The 23,826-nt window shown below is 36.5% G+C and overlaps 1 protein-coding gene across 1 annotated transcript in view; it reads right to left on the bottom strand.

Annotated features, from left to right (window-relative positions):
• COG5 (component of oligomeric golgi complex 5) overlaps positions 1-23,826 on the bottom strand; it is a 173,575-nt gene that overhangs the window by 61,993 nt on the left and 87,756 nt on the right. The gene's annotated exons all lie outside the window — the stretch shown is intronic.

Here is a 23,826-nt window from a genome sequence, read left to right as displayed (position 1 = left end):
TTAGAGATGCAGTCTTTTGTCATTTTTCTTAGTCACTTTTGCCAGCAGTAAAGAACATGGTCTGACAGAAATGCTGGCAGACAGACTGGACAGAAACATTTGAGAATTCTGTGATTCTGTGAGATTCTGTGAGATCACTGGCACTCCCCACTGCAAAGCCCACTTTGGATTTGGCCATGGTGCAGCTGCTCTGCTGAGGATGCACTTCTGGTACATCCACCTATGGCACCAGGTTTTCTGATCTGTTGTGCTGCCCTCAAACCCAATGTTTCAGAGGTCACACCCCTATAGCTGCACATTTGTGCCATTGTTTTCCTAAGGTTCCTACAAGATCAAAACCAAGTTAAAGCAAAAAAAGCCAAATCCCATCTTCTTTCCCATAAGGAGTTCCCAGGTTTAGTGGAAAGCAAAGGAATATTAGGCATGTATTATGGTTTGCAGACCTTATACTAACTATACCAGTTTCTTTTTCCAAACAGTGTGGGAGTTAATGAGCATTCCCAGCATAGTATTACGGGTCTGGGACTTGTAGGTTTAGTTTTTTGACAACTGGGTATGCTGTAAAATTTCTAAGCATCCTGTGGGTGTGCTTGTGGAGGTGGGAAAGTAAGCCATAAAGACTGGAAGATTAATGGGATGTCAGAAAATGAAGAGTACTATAATGCAAGGAGGGAATTTGGGGACAGAATGAACAAGAGAAAGAAAATATAAATGGGAAGAGGATGGGGAATAGAATGAACAGACTCTGGCAGAAAGAAAGAGAATAAAACTGAAAGGAAAAAAAGATAGAAAAGACACGCCTCATTTACTAAATGTTTAATAGTGCAACTTTTTTTTTAGTGCAACATTGTAATTTTTACAGAATACTTACACACTTATGAAAGCAGGTAGAGAGTCAGTAATATAAAATCAATACCTTACTGTTACTATAGGAGTGCTCAACTAGATTTCAGTCAGGCTCTAATGTTTATATATTAAATAGTAAAAAAAGAGAACAGCATCTAAAGGTGAGCTGGGCACTTTCCACCCTTAAATAATCAATGGCCAGATACTTATTTTCCTGACAAACAGGCAATACAGGCACAAATAACTGCAGGCAAAAAATCAATCTTGGAGCTACCACATCACAGTTTAGCAAACTAACTCTGTAGCTACTGGGCAAGAAAGACACTAAAACATACTCCAAAAGAGGCTGAGCTATATTTCAAAAGAAATGGTTTTAGCCAGAAGTTTCAAACCAAAATACAAAATCATGGAAACATTCTATTCACTCAAAGTATCTTCCAAATCTAGTACCAAAATTAAAATCAGAATGGAACAAAGATTATGCAGGCGGCCTATTTCTATTTGCCTTAAATTGTGGACATGGCCACAGACAGAGGCTCCTAGCTCATGTATTCATTCATCTTGTATGGAATTAGAGACATATCAAACCCCTGATGAGGTAGAACAAAGTGTATTATTTTATTTGATTCATTTACAGTAATTTTCTCACCTCAGGAAGCAGTTATTGTTTCATATGCCCCAGACAGGCTATGTAACAGTCCATTGTTGGTTTATGACTAATTCTAAGAGAATGGAAATTTTTATGCACAGCTAGTTTCTAGGTTTAGACAATATGAAAAAAAAATTAAGCCCTCCCCCCCCTTAGGACAAAAATTATGTGAAAAAAATGTTGAAAGCAGGATGGAAATGAATTATTATACTTTAAGGCTTGCATATACATCTCAAAGTTAAACTGTTTATCATTATACATACTGGACAAGAAGTTGAGAGCCAGTATTTCAGAATTTGCTACTACTAATAGATGTTATTGATAAGAATTTTTCCTTAATATTTTTCTTCTACCTGAGAAAGTTCTGAGATTTGAAAAGCTGCATAATTTTTATCAAGAGGAAAGCATGCATTTGAAAAAGAACTGACTTTAAAAAGAACTGACTACAACAGTGATCTACACAGGAAAAGGGAATGACATCAGAGAATAATATTCAGAATAGCTATCCAAGAGGAACAATATGGAAAATAATATAACTACTTTTGAGATTGAATTTAATGAGTTAATCAGCAGTATTTTATAACCAATTTGTCTGCCACTGCAGGCAACTACACTTAGCAATTTTAAAGTGTTCCCATTAGAATCTCTGTCCATAAAAAATTTGTACATTTGCCATAAACTTGAAGTTACGGCAATCAAAAGAGTAGAGGGCAAAGAAAAACAGAAGCTCATTTAGGAATATGTTAGCAATACAGTATAATCTAAGTGCATAAACACAAGCATACACAAGTGAAGTAAAAACATGACCCCACAGAGTGTAGGACAACAACACTACCTACTCAGAAATTAACTGCAGTGATCTTCAGATTGCAAAAATTATTATGCATCTGGGAGTTAAGGAGACATGGCATTAAGTCCACCAATAATACCCTTCTCCATTCAAAGCACTTCTCCATCTAGCAAGTCACAACATGGTATGTTACAGATACATGGAAACTAAATTCCACAAATGTAAGAGCTTAAGAAGACTCAGTGAGTCATCAGTTCAACATATGAAGAAAATAAAAAATGAGCATGCTCAAAAGCTAGTTCTACCACAAAACAAGTCTCATAAATATTTTAAAACACCAAAGTTTCTCACTATCCATCAGACAATAGTTTTAACAGTTTGGTCAGAAGGTTGATGCCAGTCACCACTTGAAAAAAAGGTATGGGTATTTCAATTAATGTGTTTGCAAAACAGATACTCATTCAGCAGAAACTATGAAGAGATGTTCACACCAGATATATTTGCTAATTTTCTCTATGAATGAGAACCATTCATTTTATTGACATAATTTCTGATTAGTTTTATCCCATCCCATTCCATTTCGTTCTGTAGACGATCACAGACAAGTAGAAAAATAAGTGTCATGCAGTCATTAGTACGAATGTGGGTTTTTTTCCCAATTACATGATGTGGTTGTTTCAAAGAGCAAGTGAGTGGATTTAATAACCCAGCAGATGCTGTCCAGGCCAGCATGGCAGCTACAGTCATTCTCAGAGCACAACCCCATTTGGTCACTTCCTTTCCCACAAAGATAATAACCCTGAGAAGACTAAACAGAAATGTCATTAAAGACTTAATTAACTGTATCCTACATTTCTAATTTGAAACTATCTCCTAGGATGGAACAAAACAATTTTGTTTTGTCAACTGCCCATATTTTATAGGGCAACTATTTTATAAGGGCCAAGATTGTAGTCCTTTTTTTTATGATTGCCACTAGTATTACCAGAATAATCTTCTGAAAGCATGGCTAAGGAAAGAGCAATAATCTTTTTCCCCATTAGAAATGCAGCTTGGACAAGCAAACCTGCTCTTCACAAGTGAGAGTGGTGATGACACTGAGCAAATTTGGGGACAGAAGATTCCTAGCATAAGGCTGAACCATAAACAAGAAATTTGCATAACAGGCAAAACTAATGGCTCAAGTGCTACAAACACAGCTCCAAACTCACACTCCACCTTCTCAGGGTACAGGCTTCACTATGTGGATCATTATTCTCTACCCAGTTCTGTCTTGGGGAACTTCACATCATTATTTCTCTATCCAGTACAAATCTGTCCAAAAGATCCCATGCCACAGGATTTGCACCTGTGTGGACTATCAGCTTCCTTCTCAAATGAAAATGTGTTAATTTGCAACAATATTTATGGTCAATCTGAGACAATTTATGGTTTATCTGAGACAATTGCTACTACTTACACAAAGAAGCAGTTTTACAAATATAATTAATTGTTAACTTTCATGCAGTTAAATTTCACAAGTACTTGCATCACCAATAATCAGAACAGCTCTCGAAGGAAATGCTCTTTTACAGTATAGTTTAGAAGGACCACATACAGAGAGGTCAAACTTGGACTAATTCCTCACTTAGAAATTATGTTCCATAGCTACTAATGCATAAAAGGACATTTCTATTTCACTTATTACAATCAGAACAATGGCTCTGACTGAAAATCTTTATCATTCTGCAGAGAACAGACAACCCTGTTCAGGAGAGGCTGTGGCAAGCTGATAGATAGATAGATAACTCAAGAGCTGTGATTTCAGTGTGCTGTCACATCGCTCCCTCTTATGCAAAACATACACAATGTCCCATAAAGAAGCAGTAAATATGTAGCACAGCTCAAAAATAATTACATACATTGCTTAGTTGAAGGAAGATTCATAATTACTAATTAGTCCAGAAATCATTTAAACAGATTGGTCTGACAACGTGGTGAGCAAGGAATACCACAACATTCCCTAACCATCAAGAAATAATCAACACTAAAACACAGCAATCCCAGACCAGGATGCACACTGAAATAACCAAACTTGTAAACTAATGTATACTTTCTGACAATGAATACAAAAGACTGTTGCAGTCCTTACAGTTTCTAGATTATACTTCTGAGTATCTTTGACTGACATTTAGTATTAACTAATTTCATTTGACAGAAAATTTGCTAGATTGGGAGCTATTTCACTCAATTTTTTAAGTTTACTGCTCCTTTTGTTTGTAGGAGATAGCTGTTGCAATTTCCAGCACAGCACAGCTTTACAAAGTCCAAAAACGACCCCTTTGAGTGGCTAAAAATCCCCAGTCAGATGTTCCTTTACAGCGTTTGCCCCTTCTCCCCTCTCACTACCATTACAACATGCTGCCTGCCTCCTTCCAATAATTTTCCCATAAATAACATTACTATCCCTAACGACAAGTACTACTCAAAGACCAAGTGATTGCAAGTTTTGCAAGCACTTACAGCTACCCAGTTCTTAGTCATCTCTTACAGACACTAGAAGTGAAAAAAATGAAAAGTTACTCCAGGAAATGCTGCAGTTCAACTCAAAGAGCTCAAGAAGGTAAGCAGTGAAGAAAACTCGACCACCTAAGTCACAGCCAAGGCAAAATGACCTATTGAGCAGAATTAATAACTTAGTAAGAAGGGTTGGAATTCTTGCTTTGAGGTATAACTCAGCTATTTTAATTGTAGAAGAAGTAACAAAAAACTGAAAGTAGAAATTAAATGCCAATGAAATTCAATTTCAGTCTAAAAACAGTATTTTATTCGATTTCCAAATATCCATGCCTTAAAAAAATTAATTGATATATCACTACTCCTAAAAATGAACCTACTTAGGGAAGCTCATCTCTGTGTTCATTATCACCCCATCTGTCTTTTACTTTGTTCATCTCTAAAACCTGAGCAATAAATGAAAAGGTCAAATTGATATTGTAAAGCCAAAGAATACAGTCTTCTTTCTAACGATATCCCAGATCTTCCTGGTTTGGTCTTTGCAGTGTTGGGAGGAGAGAGAGGTTAAAATATTATTATTTGCTATAGAAATATCACAGGTAATAGTGATGTAAACACACTGGCTAGATTAGAAAAGAATATTTTAAGCCTTAAGAGGCAAGAGTCCCAAAGCCAAACATTTAAATATGGTGAGGTTATAACATCTATGTTCTGTGAGCCCATGTTTGAAATACACAACCTCTCTTGGTAGAAGGACTTTCACAATGAAAGGAGAACAGCCACAAAGCACAGTTATAAACCTCATCATGTCCTCAAACTAGGTCAGCCTTTTGTTTCTTAGAATAACAATAAGGAACTAGCAAGAAGCATTGCATTACAAAGGTTGAGGAGGGAAAAAAAAAAAAGAAACAGTAGCAATAAAATACTAGAAAGCAAAGAAACAAGATTTTTCAACACAGCTAAATAGCTTGCCAAAACACTTATTCACCATAATAGTGTAATCAAAGCAACAGATGGCTAAAAGCTAATGGGACAGAAAGGCATCAGGAACTGTTGTAAAGAATTATCTCATGAAACATCAAGCAGTGTTCCAAAGTTTACCAAGCCTCAGGCTATCAACGTGACAGCAATTTCAAAGAAAGTATCTGGCACCTCTTAGGACAGATGAGCTACACTGACTAGCCCATAACAATTACAAATTTTATCCTACTATGCTCTATTTGACTAGGAAGAGTATAAAGTCTTTAAAGAGTAGAAATGATACAAAATTTAAAAAACTAGTCAGGCAACATGGAAATGGGGGCTTCTGAGCCAAATCAAGCTTCTTAAAATGCTTCTCTCACCTCTTACATAATTTGATCAATCTCTAAATCCCTTACTGATAACAAACCAGTTCACATCTGAAGATGTAGCTTCCCTACTAAAAACACAGCTGATGAAGCTTAGAGAGCAGAAGGTGAGATTGCAGCACCTCTCCTGTCCTTGTGGAACCCTGACTTGCACCTGCTGATTCAAGTCCCATTACTGAAGAACAGAAGTGTAAGGACACAAAATCTCATTACTAATTTTAATATTTGGACAAAAGCTTGTGACCAGATGTTTTCTTCCACTTCACAATATCATTATGCATGTGCTCACTCTATTAGATGGTTCAACAAAGCCATTATAAAACCGAAACGTCAAGTTTCACTTGTAATTCAGTCTTAACAATCAACATTAGGAATTAGCTGCTGAAGGGTTTTAACATGTTTTTCTCTCTCTAAAAAAAAAAAAAAAAAAAAAATTAAATTCTATCTCAGAAAAAATATCCTTTAAATGGTATATTCTGAATGATTTAAATATCTACCAAAAGCCATCTGGATTTTCTTGTTCTCCTGCTAGTCTTTGCAACAAGATAATAATTACCTATGCAAGTGACAACATCTCATTTCTGGAATCTGTGCATATATTGTCAACAGCCCTGAAGCGCTCTCATGTATTTAAAAGGAATGAACTTTAAAAAGCTATTTTATTTTAAATTCTTTTTAGCTAATATTTTCATACTCAACTACAGACAGACCTCTATCATGGTCAGATTTGCTGTTGGATAGAATTTTAAAACATTTTTTTTCTAATATAGAAAAAAAATAATACAAATAATATTTTAATTATATAATACAAAGTTCAAGTTCATTGTATTGCACCCCAACAGGAAATGTAGATAATTTGGTGAAGATAATTTGGTGAAGATAATTTGGTGAAGAATTGTAGGTTTCCAGGACTGCTGGAGATGCCCTAATCCACCTGCTTGCTCAAAGGAGGGTTTACCACACCAGGCTGCTCAGGAATGAGCCAGAAGATACTTCCTGCTCCGTTTTCTCTTCCTAGTTCTTCTTACAGCTCCCAGAGAATGCAACAATGGATTTTGTTTGCAGTCATTTTCATCAAGTTTTGCTGAGGCCAGCCTGAAAGAGAGCAAGCCCATGTATACACCCAAAGATGTCTCCAGTGCTGGCAGGGTCACCCACACCCTGACAGAGGTCTAAGTCTTCCAAGTTCTCTTGTAAATTTGTCCCCGGCATGGCAAAACTGACCTCTTTTTGTTACAGATTCAACATTTATATAAATTGATTTTATATTTCTAGTTGTTTTTGGTTTCTTTTTCTATAAGGTCAGTCTCTTTAAAATCAAATGGGCAAAGCTGTACCATACAAAAACTTTACTATGAAGGAAAAAAAATTGAAGTCCTCTGCAGAAAAAGAAACATTGCTCCTAGGTTTGCCTGCAACTAACACAGACACTGGGATCCAGTTTGACCAGTGAAAGAAGGCAGCCCCACCCCTCACTTCAGCTGTCAGCCAGCAATGCATTCTGAAACCTTCACACAAATGGGAACTTGCAGGGGTGCTGCCTGCAGAAGGACAGAAGGGAGGTGAAAGAGAAGAATAAGCAGCTGAATGCACCTCTTCTTCCACACAGACGACATTATTCATCACCCAAGAACTGCAGTATTTTGATCCAAGATTTTTCCTTTCTAATGCCACATACTGTTCAGTTCCCTGTGTCATTTCAAGCTTATCCAAAGCTTTAAATCTTTTTGCTACCATAAATGTAACAATGTACGATAATGCAGAATTTCACATGGCACTGAGTAGCAGATCAAGAACACGATAAAGCATTGATTTTTTTTCTGAGAGGATTAAGACAGAGCAGATTTTTAACCTGAGAAAGAGGCAAAATGAATTATATTATCTTATTTAGATGAGTATCATGGCTAGTCGATCATATTTTTCACTCTGCTCTATGCAGATGTGGCTTATTAATGCTTTGTATGTTCTTCTTGGATCACCAAATTGCATTACTGCAGAACCTGTTAACAATCAACAGTCAACAGTACAAACCACAAATAGAATTACAGTCTGGGAGAGGCGTTTAACAATAACATACTATCTTATCTGGAGAGAAAGAACCTCAGTGTAGCTTTAGTTTTGAAGAGACACAGATACACCAAGTAAAAATTTAAAAGGCAGGGATGTATTATACAGAGATCTAGCCAAAGCCCACATCAGTCTCTGCTCAGTTGCATCCCTGGAATTTACCAGAATTTCATATATGCTGTTCACCTTTCAGTATTTAAAGCAAATCAGAAATATTTTAATCAATTAATTAATTGTAATAAAACCCTTACATGGACTAGGAAGTTGGAAGACAACATTATTTAACCTCATTCCATAAAGATTAGACCATGTGATTAAAACATTGCAATGTCTAATAAAGAAAAACCTTCATGGTTCCTGTTCCAGACTTACCTCAACTGTTTTCACAAGATCTAATCTTAGCCTACCTTTCTGCATCTGTACCACTTCCTTATTTCACTGCTCTACCTTATCCATGGCCCAGTCCATCCTCCAGCCCTTCTGCAGTCTTGTTCTCAGAACAGCTATTTCCATTCGTATCTTTTTCTTTGGAGTTACCCTCAAGACCTGATGTTAGTTTCCAGTTTCCGTACTGACATGTGGTGTTCTCAGTCTCCTTCATTCCACCCCTACAGTACAGTTTATTCACAAAGCTTTTCACAGCTGAGCAGTTCATAGCAGTGACCCAGGCCTCTGTGCATATAAATAGCTGAATCAATCATCATATTTGCATTAATTACCTTAAAAGTACTAGAATCAGATACATTTTTGCCCTTGTGGGGCAGTTTCTTAGTGCAGTTTCAGTTTCTCATTGTGGTCAGAGTTGTCCAACACATAATGGTTGACAGTTTTCCAGTTCAGGGAAAACACCTAAACAGATGGACAACCAGAACACAGAAACAGACTATGCAACAGCCTCTAATTTAAAATAATTTCTGTCTGCAAAGAAAGCTGAATTCAATATTATTAAACATTCCTGCATTTTCATGACGGATATTCTATGAGGAGTAATTTTTTAGTGATCACAAATGACATTTACTAATTGGTATGAAACCAACCTAAGTGTTTCATATTTCAAAATAACTAGTCTCAATGGGGAGATCAAAAACAGTTTTAATAGCTTTCTAAGGTATTCTGACTTTTTTTCTCCACTCACACACACACTGCATAGCTCATAATTCCTTAGAATTTATTAATTCCTAAAATATTTGGAACAGTAATGCCATCTGAATTCTTTAAAAAGCATCATCTAACTCTAAGTTAGTATGTATTTAAAACATCATCTACAATAGAAGAATAAGTTTTCATGTTTAGTTGACAACAGGTCAAATTAATTGATATGAATTTCCGAAGAAAAGGGCCAGAAGTGAATTTAAAAATTATCCAGCTGATCCTCACTTAAAATTATCACTAAACAGAATGCAAAGTTTTTGGCAAACAGCTAAGTGGTGATTCATAGCAGAGTGAAGGGATATAAAACATTAATGACTTCTCAATTTTCACCTATTACTTTACCATAAAAGACAGTTATATAAAAATATTGTTCAGATCAGATGCACTTTCAGGAATACCCATTTATAGAAACTATTCTTGCACTATCAGAAAAACAGAGGCAGAAATTATGAGATTAGTAGGGCCACACAGTAATAAATCCTTACAAATAAACACTGGAAAGTGAAGGCTATTTGTTGTGCTGCACTGAAACATGCAATAAAGTACTTGCAAATACTCCATTATCCAGTCACAGATTTTCGGTCTAATTCTGCATTTATGAGTCACAAACACCTACACAGAAAAAAAAAAGAAAGAAAAAAAACCCCAGACACATAATCTGTCAATCCACTTTGATTAACCATTTAGAAAGGCTAGGAGCAGTGAAGAGTTTTACTTTTATAAAAATACCATGTCACAGTTGGACATCAATTGCATTAGGCTTCCTAAATTACCTCTATATAGGGCAAGTGCACAATGGCAAAGTGATATAAAGCTTTCTACATCACAGAGCAGACAAAGTCTGCACAATCCCATAATCTGTTTCTAATTCAGTATATATCTTTTAATAAATGTGCACAGGCTCATCAAAGTCTGAAAGATCAGGATCTCACAGGACAAAAGAGACTACCACCATGTCTATTATTGTCAAGGCTTCAAACCTCTTCAGCAAAAAGTTTAAGACAAAATGTGAAAATAAAACCTTTGTCAATTTAAAAAAAACACCAGTTTTTCTGAATTTACACACTATATAATATTAATTTACTAGTTGGGAGTGACTTCTCCACCAAAAAGTCTTTTTCTCCCCTTACAATCCTTTTAGAACATCAGTACTTTTTAAATTAAAAGAAAAAAAAAAGTAGTCTTCCTTATGTATTCTCTGTTTGTTAGATGTTGCTTTCCAATACTTCTAGCAGCAACAAACATGACCACCAAACATTATAAAATATGTCCAGGAACTTCAGTGACCACAGAAAGACTGAATACTTCAGTATTTCAACTCACATTTTTGGAATATCCCCAGGAAGTGCCATATTTAAATGATTAATCACTGGCATTCCAAATATTTATTTTAAATATAATATTTATTTTTAAATAAAATTTTATTTTTAAATAAAATATTTATTTTAATCTTCCTATAGGTATATAGATGTATGTACACTCTTATGAATCAGCATAGTGCTGAAAGAGACCAAAGTGAATCTATCAGTTGTAATATTACCAGCAGTACCAGATTTGTGTCATTTTTTTATCTTCTGCATGCTATACTAATAACAACAAAACTTATTTGATGGTGTGTTCTTTAGCAAGGGCACAGAGAACAAATATCAAGTGACTTGGGATCTAATACATTCACATCATGCTTTGATTTTCCATCTGAAAAATATGCACCAACATCCACAACTGAAATGTATACTAAAGATGTATTTATTTAGCTATTGCTCTCTGCAACACCTTCTTTTGAGCTTTGTGAATAATTCATCAGCCTATGTCTTCTTAAAAAAACCTACAAAAACAAACAGAAACATCTGGAAACACAAGGTAGGTTTTATAGCAAACATATCTCACCAACCATAAAGGACAATATTGCTACCACAGCACTATAATACGTTACATAACTGAGACATTTTAGGTCCCAGATTAGAAGTTCATTGCAGGATATCTAATTGCACGGCTGAGCCCAGAAATGCATTTTCCCCAAATGAAAAGCAAGAATATCTATTTTCCCCTCAACACTGCTCTATTCACTTCCTTCCTCTTCAACTCTGACTGCAGAGGAGACACCAGAGTCTGACAAATACATGGACTTCTTAAGCAGCTAAAGATTCACTTTCATTTGAAACTGTTGTCGTGACAGGTTTCCATAGTACCTTCTTGCAGCAATCACTGCATCTGCCCCCTATATTTCTATTTTAAAAAATAACTTTGAGTAGCAAAAGAAGGGGAGATTTAAAAAAAAAGGAAAAAAAAAAGGCATGGACAGGAGGAATGCCTAACTAAACTGCCTCTGCATCACAGCCAGAGCAGCAGCAGAAAGGAAATGATATACTAAAAGATGCTGTTTGCTGTCTCTTCTCCCTTTGCAGGTTTAAATCACCAGAGAATGGGAAAGCTTATTTTTAACATCAGTTTCAACCATGTGAATTTCTGGGTAAGAAGTAATAGCAGCACAGTTATGGAACAGTCTGTGAAATAGCAGTTGTTGCAATGACTTGAGCCTGGTTTTAAGTTATAGAGAGAAAAAAAAATCTATTTACTAGAGTTCAGATTCAGCCATGTAAGACATGATTTTCAGCAAGTCACTGAGGCCTAAATTCACAAAATGAGCCAAGAGCAGAACTTCCCAAATACACTGTCCACTCTGGACTACAATTCTTCCTCCCTTTGCCCCACGAATATCACATCCCCTGGGTCTACACCATCTTTATTATGTAGATCCAAACCCTAAGCACAAAATAATTTCTTGTCTGCAGCAGTAAATGATAAGTATGTCAAAGATCACCCAGTGCCATGCCTTAGTCCTGAGCCCCTTGGCAGCCACAGCAGTGTGTCACCACCCCAGCCCTGCCTGGTGCTCAAGGGCAGGTCACTGTCTCCCAAATGAGAGCAAGGCAAAGCCTTCAGGCTAAGGATGACCCTGGCCTTCCTTCCAACTTCCTGCAGTGTTTTAACACTTCTTCTCCATCACTTTCATTGTTTCCATCACTTGTGCAGTTAAAGAAACAAGTCATCCATGCCTAGAAGGAAGCCCCAGGTACTTATGCTCAGGAAAGGTAGTGGCTGGTGAATCCCAGCAAAACCAGCCCTAGAAGAGCTGTAAATGTGTGCTGAGGTTCAGTTTTGATACACTGACTGCAAATCAGTGTATCAAATCTCTGCTGCAAATCTCAAACTTTCAGTGCTTCATTCAGCTCACTTAGCTCACCCAGAAGACTGAAGAGGTTTTGTGAACCCCACTCCTGTAGCTATCACCACACTCCCCACCACCACAGCAAGACCTTGGAGTCTGCCACATTATCATCAATCTGTGCATGACCTCTCACTCTCTTGGCTTTTGTCCTTCTCCTGCAGAACACTGATGCTGGCACTTCACCTCTGTCACAAAGCTGCTGGAGGGGTAACAGCAACCGTAAGGAATTCTGGTAACACTGATTATGGAGTCATCTAAAGTAGAGAGACAGACCAAATTCAGGTAAACTTTTACTGAAAATGCTAGTCCCTCAACTCAAAACATAAAATACAGAATACAAGAGAACAGCAGCTCCAATTTTTCTATGCACACCTGGAAACAATGTGTAGTAAACGTGAAACTTGCCACAGGGAATTTCTGGAAGATGCCAAAAACTTTCTAAACCTTGGAAGCTGGTTTCCTTCTGTGGGAAACCTGAGCAACATACATTATCAGAAGAGATGCTTATTGATCTTGATATTAACATTAATATCAAGAGTTAATCTCATTAAATGCTGCAATTTAGTACTTTCTCTGAATTAACTGGCCCATTAAAAAACATGCAGATATTTGTAACAGCTTGCAACAGACTTAAACAAAAGTTGACAGCTGAGCATGTCAGCTAAAAATTGTATTTTCTTAGCTATATACCAGTAAATTAAGCCTCATGGACTGACAAAAAGTAAACACATTAAATCTTACATAGAACTATGCACAAGGGCTCTGTAGACATTGGGTAAGTTTCATGTGGTGTTAGATACTCCCTTTCTGAGAAATTTAAATTATTATTTTAGTTTTTACGTTATACATACATAATTTAGTACCTCCAGTTACCAAGCTAAATATAAAAAAGTTGTCTTCATTCTCTGGTCAAACAGACATCCTAAATAAAGAAATGCCATTTAAATTGTGGACTGTTGCCAAAATGTCTAATGACTGAAATTCACTAATTTTTTTATTTTTTTTAATTGACATTCTGAGGAATTCCCAGAAACAGATCTTCAGTATACAGTACTGTACTTTATATGTATTCAGACAGGTTTATACTAGGATCACTAGTATGTTGTACAACATTTTTAATAATGCTGTCACACACTAAACAAGTTAAGATGAAAACCACACAATTCCAGTTTGAATATAATGACACTATCCCCAGTGGAGAAAAGGTACAGCTGACAGAAGAGAGAGATGTGGGGGACAGACAGCTGAAGGAAATTGTCTCCCATCCCTTTCAGTTTATTAATATAGTATGAAGCCGTGTTACAGCAAGTGCTAAGTTCAGCAGTGCACTGGGTTTTTTAATGTATAAATTTACATTGTGCCTTACTGCTTAAGTTCTGCAGCTCCACTTAATCTACACAAGTCCTGTGTCCATCTTCACTTACCTCCTGTATAACTCATTTTCAAGAAACAATATAGAAAGGAACTCAAAACCTATTAGGATACATGTGCTAACTACTATCCACAAATACTATCTATCCATAATGTGCATTTAAATTCCTAAGATGTGAGCCATATTCCACCATTTCTTTACATGACTATTATCTCTACATCTGCACACAAGCTTTTCAATGCAATCTTATATTAAGCAATTGAGTGGGTGCAGTGAGCACAGCATAAATATTTTCAGAGAAATTCCTGACTGGATCCTTTCAAATTATTTCCAGTATCTTAGAAGAACATTAACCCTAAAAAGGCCAAGAGAATTCCTGTGATTATTTCTGATGTTGTGTGTAGAGCATTTCTGAGACATACAGAGAGTCCCAGCAGACCACAAACCTGTGCACTCCATTTCAACTTCATGCTCTAATTTAAAAGCTTTAGTGAATACCAACAGAGAGTTTAAGCATACACATTTACATGTATTTCTGCAGATCTAGTATTATTAAAGCATACACTTTTACTTGGGACAAAATACTAAATTCCTCCCTGCTCTATTTAATAAATGTAATACCCATTTCACCTGTCCAACAAACAGTTATTTCACTATTTGTGCTTTCCTTATTTGAAACCTGATACTTTTTTTTTTCCTTCAGCAATTTTTATTATTTATTAGTTATTTTTAAACATTTTTTTGTCTTCTCTTTAACACAAATGTTATTCATCTTTCTTGGGGTTTGCTTATTACAACCAGCCACTGATGTCCTTGCAGGTAAGAGGGCTCCAGGTAAGAGTTACCTAAAAATGTCATCATTCAGATTTTAAGAATTCTGACAAACCACAAAGATTCCTTATTCTTTTTTTTTGTCACTTGCAAAGCATGCTGCTGGTCTATATACATGAGAGAGCAAACTGCTGGTATTGAATGCCCTTCAACCCCATCAAGTAGTGTGCCAATGGATTTACAAACTTATCAGTGTGTGAAATACAGTATTGAATTATCAACAAGGTGATTCACTTTGTTTACAGCAGCAAATATTTTCCATTAGTGAAATCTGAAATCCATTAAAAATATGTCTTGTCAACTGTAAATCACAAAGCAAAGGCAGGGATGTCCAACCCCTCCGGCTGGGGAGGCCACTTGCCTTTGTGCAAAGAAGGGCCATAGGCCAACGTTCCCTACCCTGTGAAAAGACTACAGTAAACACACACAAGTGGTGCTGTGTGTGTCAGAGATGTGACACTTGCTGGGGAGTTGGCCCTCAGCTGAGCTCTTACGTGAGCACCCACTGCAGTCAGGGTGGATGAGCAGTTCTGGTGTCAGTTCCAGGACATCATGTCTAAATTTACCACACAGATTGAAAAGATCTTTAGAAGGAGTTCAAGTTTACTTTCCTTCTATACAACAACAGTTATCAACAAATGAAAATACAAACTACCTAGCAGAAATTTATCCAAACTCTTATTCATAGGTCCAGCTTTCACTGCTCCTCACTTGACCACCTCTCAGGTTAGTCCACATCCTTCTTGGCATGTTGAATTCACTGCTAGAATCCCCAGGGCTGAGAAGAGTATAAAGGTCACTCTACTGAGTAGAGCTAAGAAATTACTCCAGGTATACTTTTGTTTACACCTCCCAGTACAATATTTTTCTCCTTTGTATCTACTTGACATGGCTGACATTCAGCTTGTAATCTACTATAACATCAAAATACCCTTCTGCAGATCTCCTATCCATACAGCTGTTTCTGCTATAGAGCCATGCTTTTCTTCCCTTGTTCCTTTTCTTCGTGCAGTACCTTACACTGTTCCTTTTTAATAGCATTCTATTTTTTCAAATCAATTTCACAAGATCATTCTAATTCTGTCCTTACAAGACCTCTTAATCCTTCTTAGACAAGTGTGGCCCACAAATTTAATAAGTATATTCTGTATTCCATCATCCAGACCATTAATGCAAGCACTGAGTAGTGCTAGCCCTGAGGCAAACCCCTTTCACTGGATACAATTCTTCTGTATTGTGTGGCAGCAGCTCCCTGGCCACAGAGAGCAACACATAACTTCACCAAGCCTTTCTGGGAAAGGCTGTGAGAAGATCAGAGAAAAGAATGATAAACAATTCTTATCTTCACTTGGTGCACCTGTTGTTGTGAACATGTGGAATGTGTTATGGAGATTTGTTTACCAAAGGGTGGTTTCTTAACTGGCCAATGGTGATGGTGTTTGGACTGGAGGACCAATTAGGTCCACCTGTATCAAAACTGTCTATAAAAGCAGTGGGTTTCTTGATAAGTATAGGATAATAAAGTGATTGATCAGCCTTCTGTGAATCATGGAGTCAATGCTAATTAGTACCCAGCTGGGGGCCTGTGACAACAATTTTGGAAGAGAATCAACACCCTGTACAGTTTTCCAAACTCTTCTGCATTGATCTTGCAACAGTTTAAGATTATCTGTTGTCATCTTATTAAAAAGCTCCCATACCTTCTCAGTGATTTCTCATGGGCACCTCCTCACAGCACTGACTCCTTCTTCCTCACAGCACAACCAGCAAACTCCATCTCTCTCCTCACCCAGCTACCCCACTCTTTTGTAGCACTCGTCTTCTTATTGGACACAGCTGTGGCCTATTAAGGGCAGGCCTTTCCTAATCAGACTACCTTCTGCACTATTCTCTTACACTCTATCCCTTCACAATTATCCTTACTATTATTAAGTCTAGATTATCCCTCTTTAGTTTGAATTTGAAAATGCCTCAGGTAAAGAAATCTTGCAGATAAAATATCAGACCCCACCTTTCCCAACTCCATTCTCTAAACCAAAGAGCCTTTAACAGAAGGAAGCTAAGCTGGTCTGACAGAAGTCACTCTTGAGAAGCCTGTGCTGGTCAGGAGTCTGACTCAACACACGTGTGCTTAGTGGGTGAATGTGGGCTGTGTTCATACATGCAACAATTTTAAGCCTGTGTACAGGAATGTATTGGGGGAGCATCATGGAAGGCCCCTGCCACACAGCCTGGCACACAGGCAGCTCTCAGAGGCACACACCAGTCTGGGCCACTGTCCCCACATGTGGCTCACAGACTAAAGTTGATTGCCACTACAGCACATCATCCTAAGCACAGATAGCAGCTGCTTAAAATGTAACCTGAAGAGCTATGTTGAGGCAAAATATTCTGTAGAAGGAGAATGTTCTCTTTTGAACACTGCATGAAAATTACCAGAAAAGTACTTCCCTTTCCAGGAGAGAATAAGCTACATACATTCTTTCAGCATCCAATTCCTTTTTGGAAATCCAAACTAGACAGCCTCTAAAATTTGCCTTTTAAAGATTAAAGGTGGTAGCTGAGAAGTTCTAGAAACAATGGTTAAATCTTTAACTGTCAGTTGGTACAAGTGTTCTTCTAGTATTACATATTGCTGTGACACGTTACCATTTTTAAATAGTATCTAATGTATTTTAACAGCAATGTTAGAAGGAAAACTTAAATTCAATCAATACATTTGGAAGCCAAAAGATTTGTTACCTCAGAAAGACATTTGCTTTCAGAACTATAAAATATTAATACAGCAACATGACTGGGAATGCCAAGAGAAGTACTTGAAAGATTATTTTACCCTTCAAGACGTGTTCCAAAATTACAGGTGCTGTACTTACTCCCTATTAGCCTAACTTCTAATTGCTGACACTGCCCAGTAACATTTTTTATCACTAACTGCTTAGTGATAAAGGAATACTTCAATAGTTGTTTCATTAATATTTTTAGTTTTGGACTTCTGTCACCCATCATCTAATATCACATATTGCTGATAATCAGTGTAATAACCCCCAGTTTTCAGTTTTTCATCACCGACTTCTTTAATTGATCTTGATTATTCTAAGGAAGATGATTTGCACAAAGATGTAAAAGAATTCAATAATGCCCATAGTAATAAATTAAAATTGGGCAAATAATCTCATGTAGAAAGCATGCGCTCTTTTTTTCAGAGTGATAGCTTGGTCAGAAAATCAGCTGCTGCTGCTGGGAAACCAGCACCTCCTCCAGCTGGTAATCCTGAAAATCCTGCCATTGCATGTCTGTACAGTACCTGTAGACAGGTATTGTCCCACATGCATCTACACTTTGTTACATTGACTCTAATAGGGAAAAATTGCTTTGCTATCTGTTGAAACATTAGCATTGCATTTTTCAGGAGTACATTTTCTCCCTTAAAAAAACAATCACCTAACAGATACATTAATGGATAAGTCAGCTAATCTTTTTGGGTGCTTTTAGTTCTTTAAATCAAATTGCATCTCCTCTATCAAAATGTTCATCAGCTCTTAAAGATTATACAACTTTACTTACATAAGAGATTTCTTGAGTCATATATAACATACTCCCCTTTCACCTTAACATCTATAGCAACTCACAATTCAGAATCTTCCTTAAGCAAAACTGTTTGACCATGGCCACCTATGCTTTCATTAATAAGAATAGAAACAACCTTAAACTAAGGGAGGAATTGTGTGAGTCATAGGATTTCATTGCAAAATTGGAGCAGACTACAGATCCCTTCATATCAGCAATAAGGTGTGCCAGAATTTACTAACTTCCAGTTAAGTAATGTTAGTAATTCTTCACAATGTCTGTGTCTGGCCCTGGATATTATAAAAGGTTTTGAAGAGGTTTTTGCTCTTCACTGGACTTTTAAAAAATTTTTGTCTAAGCATTTTTTAATAAAGCTATACAGCATTTAAAAATGCAACAAAACCAAAACACCCTGTCCAATGAGGCATTTAGATGTCCTTAAATCCAACCGATTTTGTCTTCCACACTAGCTCCTATCAAACTCAATTACAGCTGATGTCAAGAGACTTTGTCCTCTGGTAAAATGCAAAAATAAAAACCACACATTTCCAAAAGTTTAGGGAGGGTTGTCCCCTCTTCTTTACAAAGCAAGTGGCTGAAACACTTTGTCTTCCCAAGGTATTTAAAGCATTGTATCTGTGCCTTTGATATCTTATCTCAGATTCAGATGAATCAGAAATAAGCTAAAAATATTGGCTATCATGGAAAAAAAACCATAATACAGTCTTTCATGTTTTAGCATTTCAGAGTAAGAGCCTGAAATAGTATTCCACCCACACTCAAAGAAATTGAAGATATGCAAAAACTCCCATGTGCAACTTTATTATCTATTATTGAGATGGGAAAATGACAACATTGGCAAAATTTTGCCATTTTTGGTAATAAAGTAGGAAAGCAAATGAATTGGCTTCAGTCCTGAATCGTCTAGTGAACTGCTGGGAAGGAGGAAGCAAACAACAGCATCCTAAAAGCCAAACTGAAAGAGATGAGCCACAGATTGAGAAAAGGTAAAAAGAATGCCTTACTCTCTCTTTGGCTTGATAGAAAAAGGGCAAAACAAAGAAAAAATAATTGAAATAATTGTAATTTATGTAGTAATTCTGATGACACATTGATGCTTGTTACAGGGCTGAAATAACACAAATAACAAAAATACCACAAAATTAAATACAAGCTATGTGCTTTATTCCTTGGAAATAAAAATTGCCTTTTTTTTCCACTGAAAAGCTTTCTGAAGCTATTCACTATAACCATAGATTATATTCAACTCTACCTTCAGCTATTTTTACCTTCTTTGCCATCTCTCTCCTCTAGTTTATTTTTACTAATACTCAACTAACACATACAAAACAAATCCTAATTATTCCAGTGAAAATTAAAGGTAAGTGAAAATTCAAGATTACTTTTTATTAATAGAGTCTTCATTACTTACCAACATTTCTTCAACAGGGACTGAATGCCAAAGAGACATGAAATATGAAATACTTCTGAAGGCCATGTAAAAAACATTCTTCCTGAGAAAGTCTACAGCAGCAGTAACAGGTGGGAAGGTCCCAAATGTAAGAAAGAGTACTATGGTTTTAGTGGATCTTTTTAGCCTTCATGTATGTATCTATCTGAAACTATGTATTTCACAAATCTTCTCTTGCAGATTTTGAGAAAATAGGCATCTCTGCTTTGCTTTCCACATCCTCATACCATGTGCAGGTATGTGGCAGACCAATAGTTAAATCAGTTCTCAAACTCAGGATACCCTTCATACAGCAGATCATAAGTAATATTTTTCTCCAATGCACAACTGGGGGGTTTTTTTGGCCAGGAAGAAACAATCTCAAAGGTGGCCTAAGTGTATTTCTCTGAAGTTAGATCTAGCCAAATATTAAGCAAACAGCAGCCAGAGTATTTTCAATTTGTGTCAAAGTATTATGTTTTGGCAGAATTCTGGAGGGAAAGGTTTACACAGAAATCATCAGTAGCTGAATCAACTGAAAACAGCTGTTAACACAGCATGGTTAAGCACAGCCCAGTAAAAGCTTTGCTACCAAGTACTGCTTTTGCACACTTAGTTCTTTGGGGGTGGAAATATGTGGGATATTCATAAACTTCAAACAATTACAAGAAAAAATAAAGCACCAGTTGGTCTACTATCAGACCAACTGAGGAAAATTCTGAATATTTAGAACACAAGAGGTTTACTAAAAAGCAACTATCAACAGCTATTTAACACCAAAACACAGTCAAAACATTCACACAACAAGCTGTGAAAGGGTCAAGATAGGGAAGAGCACTCTAGGAGCTATACAGAACATGGAGAATAAATCAAGTGCAGAAAGTGTCAGCCTTTTGCCACTCCTCAGCAAGCTGTCTTGTAACATCTCATTTTATGCAGAAACACAGAGGTAACTTTAAGCCAAATAAACAACTACATACAGTTGAGCTTTTCAAGTTGTAAGATTAATAAGCAGGTAAAGGTTTCTTTGTTACACAAACACTACAACCCTCTAACCTCTACCTTACAGAGGGCAGTAACACACTGTAACCATGCCATCATCTGCAATCTCCCCCAGCTTCCCAACCACCCCAGGTACACCTTCTGACCCTTTTGATGGATTCTAGATCAAGATTTTGATTTTAAAATGGGTATCTCTCCTACAGGTCTTCTATCTACTGACTAAGCCTGGAGAAAAATATTCCCACATCATTCACATGCTCAGGACAGCCTCAGAAGCAGTGGTTCACTGGTTGGAATAAAATTATGTATATCTGTTCCTAATGGGCAGTTATCAAAAAGGCTTTCTTTATTTTGCTTAGTCTTTACCATAAGACCTTTAATATCCTTACTGACACTGATACAAATATTAAAGCTCTAGAGGATCAATTCTATATCATCGATCTAAACAAAAATTCACTGATTATAGTAATTTAGACTTGTTTTCTGAATTAGATCCTGGTTCATGAGCCTCTTCCCTGGAGAGGGTTCTTACAGCAAAATATACTAAATTGCTGGCATTTCTGTTCACCCCTATGATTTAAAATGGAGTGTCAGAGAAACAAAAATTTTAAAGGGTTTATTTTGAAGAGACAAAGTACACAATCTGCAAAGCATCCAAATATGTACCATTCTACAATGATAGACTTCAATTATTTTTTTTTTCCAAACTTAAGCTACGGCAAGGGTTCTTGTGATCTGAATCTTCCACTTGCCTTATTGACTTGTGCTGTTTCTCTAGAGAGATGATGAAGCCTTGTTCACCCTCCTTGTTTGCTGACAAGGAACATAGCAGCATTGCAGAAATTATGGTTTCTTATTGATCATTTGAACTTTGCTTGTTGAATCATTACATCAGTGAAAATGCTTGTGTCTGTCTGCATACAAAATCTCAAGGGCAATAAAATATTCTTTAAGCTTCTAAGGGATCAAAGGATGATTTTATAATGCAAGAATAAATCCTAAAATGCATCAGTTTCTTCCTCAGGCCTAAGTGCTACACATCCTATGCATCCACTCCAAACTGGCAATGAGAACTGAAGGCCTAATTCTAATCCTGATCTAGGTATGGTAAACTGTACTATAGAGGGTATCATCTGTCACCCAGCAGGGATGATGATGATGATTGAACAAATCTTGGAATAAAGGATCTTGGCTGGCTCCAGCATTACTAAAGTACTGAATTTCATGAGTAGGCATTAAGATGACTCTCCAAGGAGATGTAATTTAAACATGGATTTACACCCTAAAACACAGGATGCTTTTCATAAAAGAAAAGTAAACCCAGAATTTTCAATGTTAAGCCTTACTTCTAATATATGTTTTAAGTCTTAATGTTGCATTTAAAAGGGCTCAAGAAGGTAAAAAAAAATCTATACCTCATGTAAAAACAAAAATAAATTGTATTGTTCAGAGTCAGATTCATTCCGTTATATGGCTACAGACAAAAGAATACCTATTTGCCTACACTTCATTCTGTCAGATAACCTATCCCAATAAAAACAATTATCATACTGTACGTTTACCAAACGGATTTTTGACTCTTGCAGGAATTTCTGACTTCAGAGCTCCAAATGGCTAGGGGCAAGCTAAATGAACCCTAACTTAACCCTATACAAATTTTCTTATAATTCCTCAGAACACTTCTGAACTTTGTGGAATTGTTCTGACACCTAATATGATATCACTTTTACAAAAACTCTAGATCAAGAACCTTCTTGGGTGATAAATACTTGTCTGGGTCATTTGCAAGACAGAGGATCTAATTATGGCTAAGTTGTGTTAGCTTGCCTTTTCAAGCAAAAAAAAAAAAAAGAGAGGCAAAGATTTTGTAATAAAAGCGCATGACCTTTTCAGGGACTTGTATCAAAATAAACTCAAAGAGGCAGATCAAGTTTGAAAGGATTCCTAAAGGGGAAATATTTGGGCTAATAATAGCTATTTCCTGTGACAATGCCATTTGGATAAACATTGTGACATCACTTCTGTCATATCTAAGCACAATGCTGAGATTAACTTGCAGCAGTCAGCAACTGAGGATGAATTTTACATATATGCTCATATTTAAGTGTCTTATAAATGCTTATTTTTCGTGTGAACAAAATTGCCAAGAATATAATGAATTTCAGAACTCAAATTTGAAAACTTAAGAGCTTCTCTTTTTATCTGAGTCCACAATGAGAGCTAAGAAGGAGAGCCTACTTGTAGAATATCACAGAATTACCACATTACTTAGTTAAACTGTAATCTCTGCACACTTAAGCTATACTCAAAAGTAATTTTTTACTGACCTCTTGAAAACATGTATGCCAGCCAAGTCTTGACATTATGGATACGCTAAAGCATAACCAAGAGTTTTAATTTTAACATAACGCTATTGTTAAAATATTGTTATCTTACATAAGAAATTGTGTCAGAAGTTACAAAGCAGACCACCACTTAGACTTTCTAGACTTCACTATTTTCAAGAGACTTAAACACATTCTAGCACATCCTCTCTCCTAAATTCAGGCACAGGCAGTCTAATATTCTCACAAGTAAAGAAGGTGCTAGTGGTTAACAATTTTTCCTCTAACATTTATTACTAAAATAATGGTAATGCAGTTTTTGTTACTCTCTTTTTTGCATTCTCTGGCATTACTGAGAAAGCAAAGCACATGAGTATCATGACTGAGTGTACTTTATTTTTAAAGTTAACTGTAAAATGATTAACCAAAGCTCCTCATGAGAAGGAGTCTTGACTGTGTTGTCCAGACTCTACAACACACCAGTGATTTTATGTTAACTTGTGTGTGAATTAATGCTGAAAACGAAAAGGAACAAAGTTCCATCTTTCTTTAGAAAGACAGATGTTTGCACCTTTTCTGAGACACAGAGACCTCTTCAGAGATTTCTCAGATTTTAAATGGAAATACTGTCCATAAATGACACACATTAAATTCTTAAAATTTACATTTTAAATGTGACTGTTTCAGAGATATTAGCACCTT

This window comes from Molothrus aeneus, chromosome 5 (assembly GCF_037042795.1).
Source record: "Molothrus aeneus isolate 106 chromosome 5, BPBGC_Maene_1.0, whole genome shotgun sequence".
NCBI classification, from domain to species: Eukaryota; Metazoa; Chordata; class Aves; order Passeriformes; family Icteridae; genus Molothrus; species Molothrus aeneus.
Note: the sequence above shows the minus strand (reverse complement) of the source record. Positions and strands in the feature narration are given on the sequence as shown.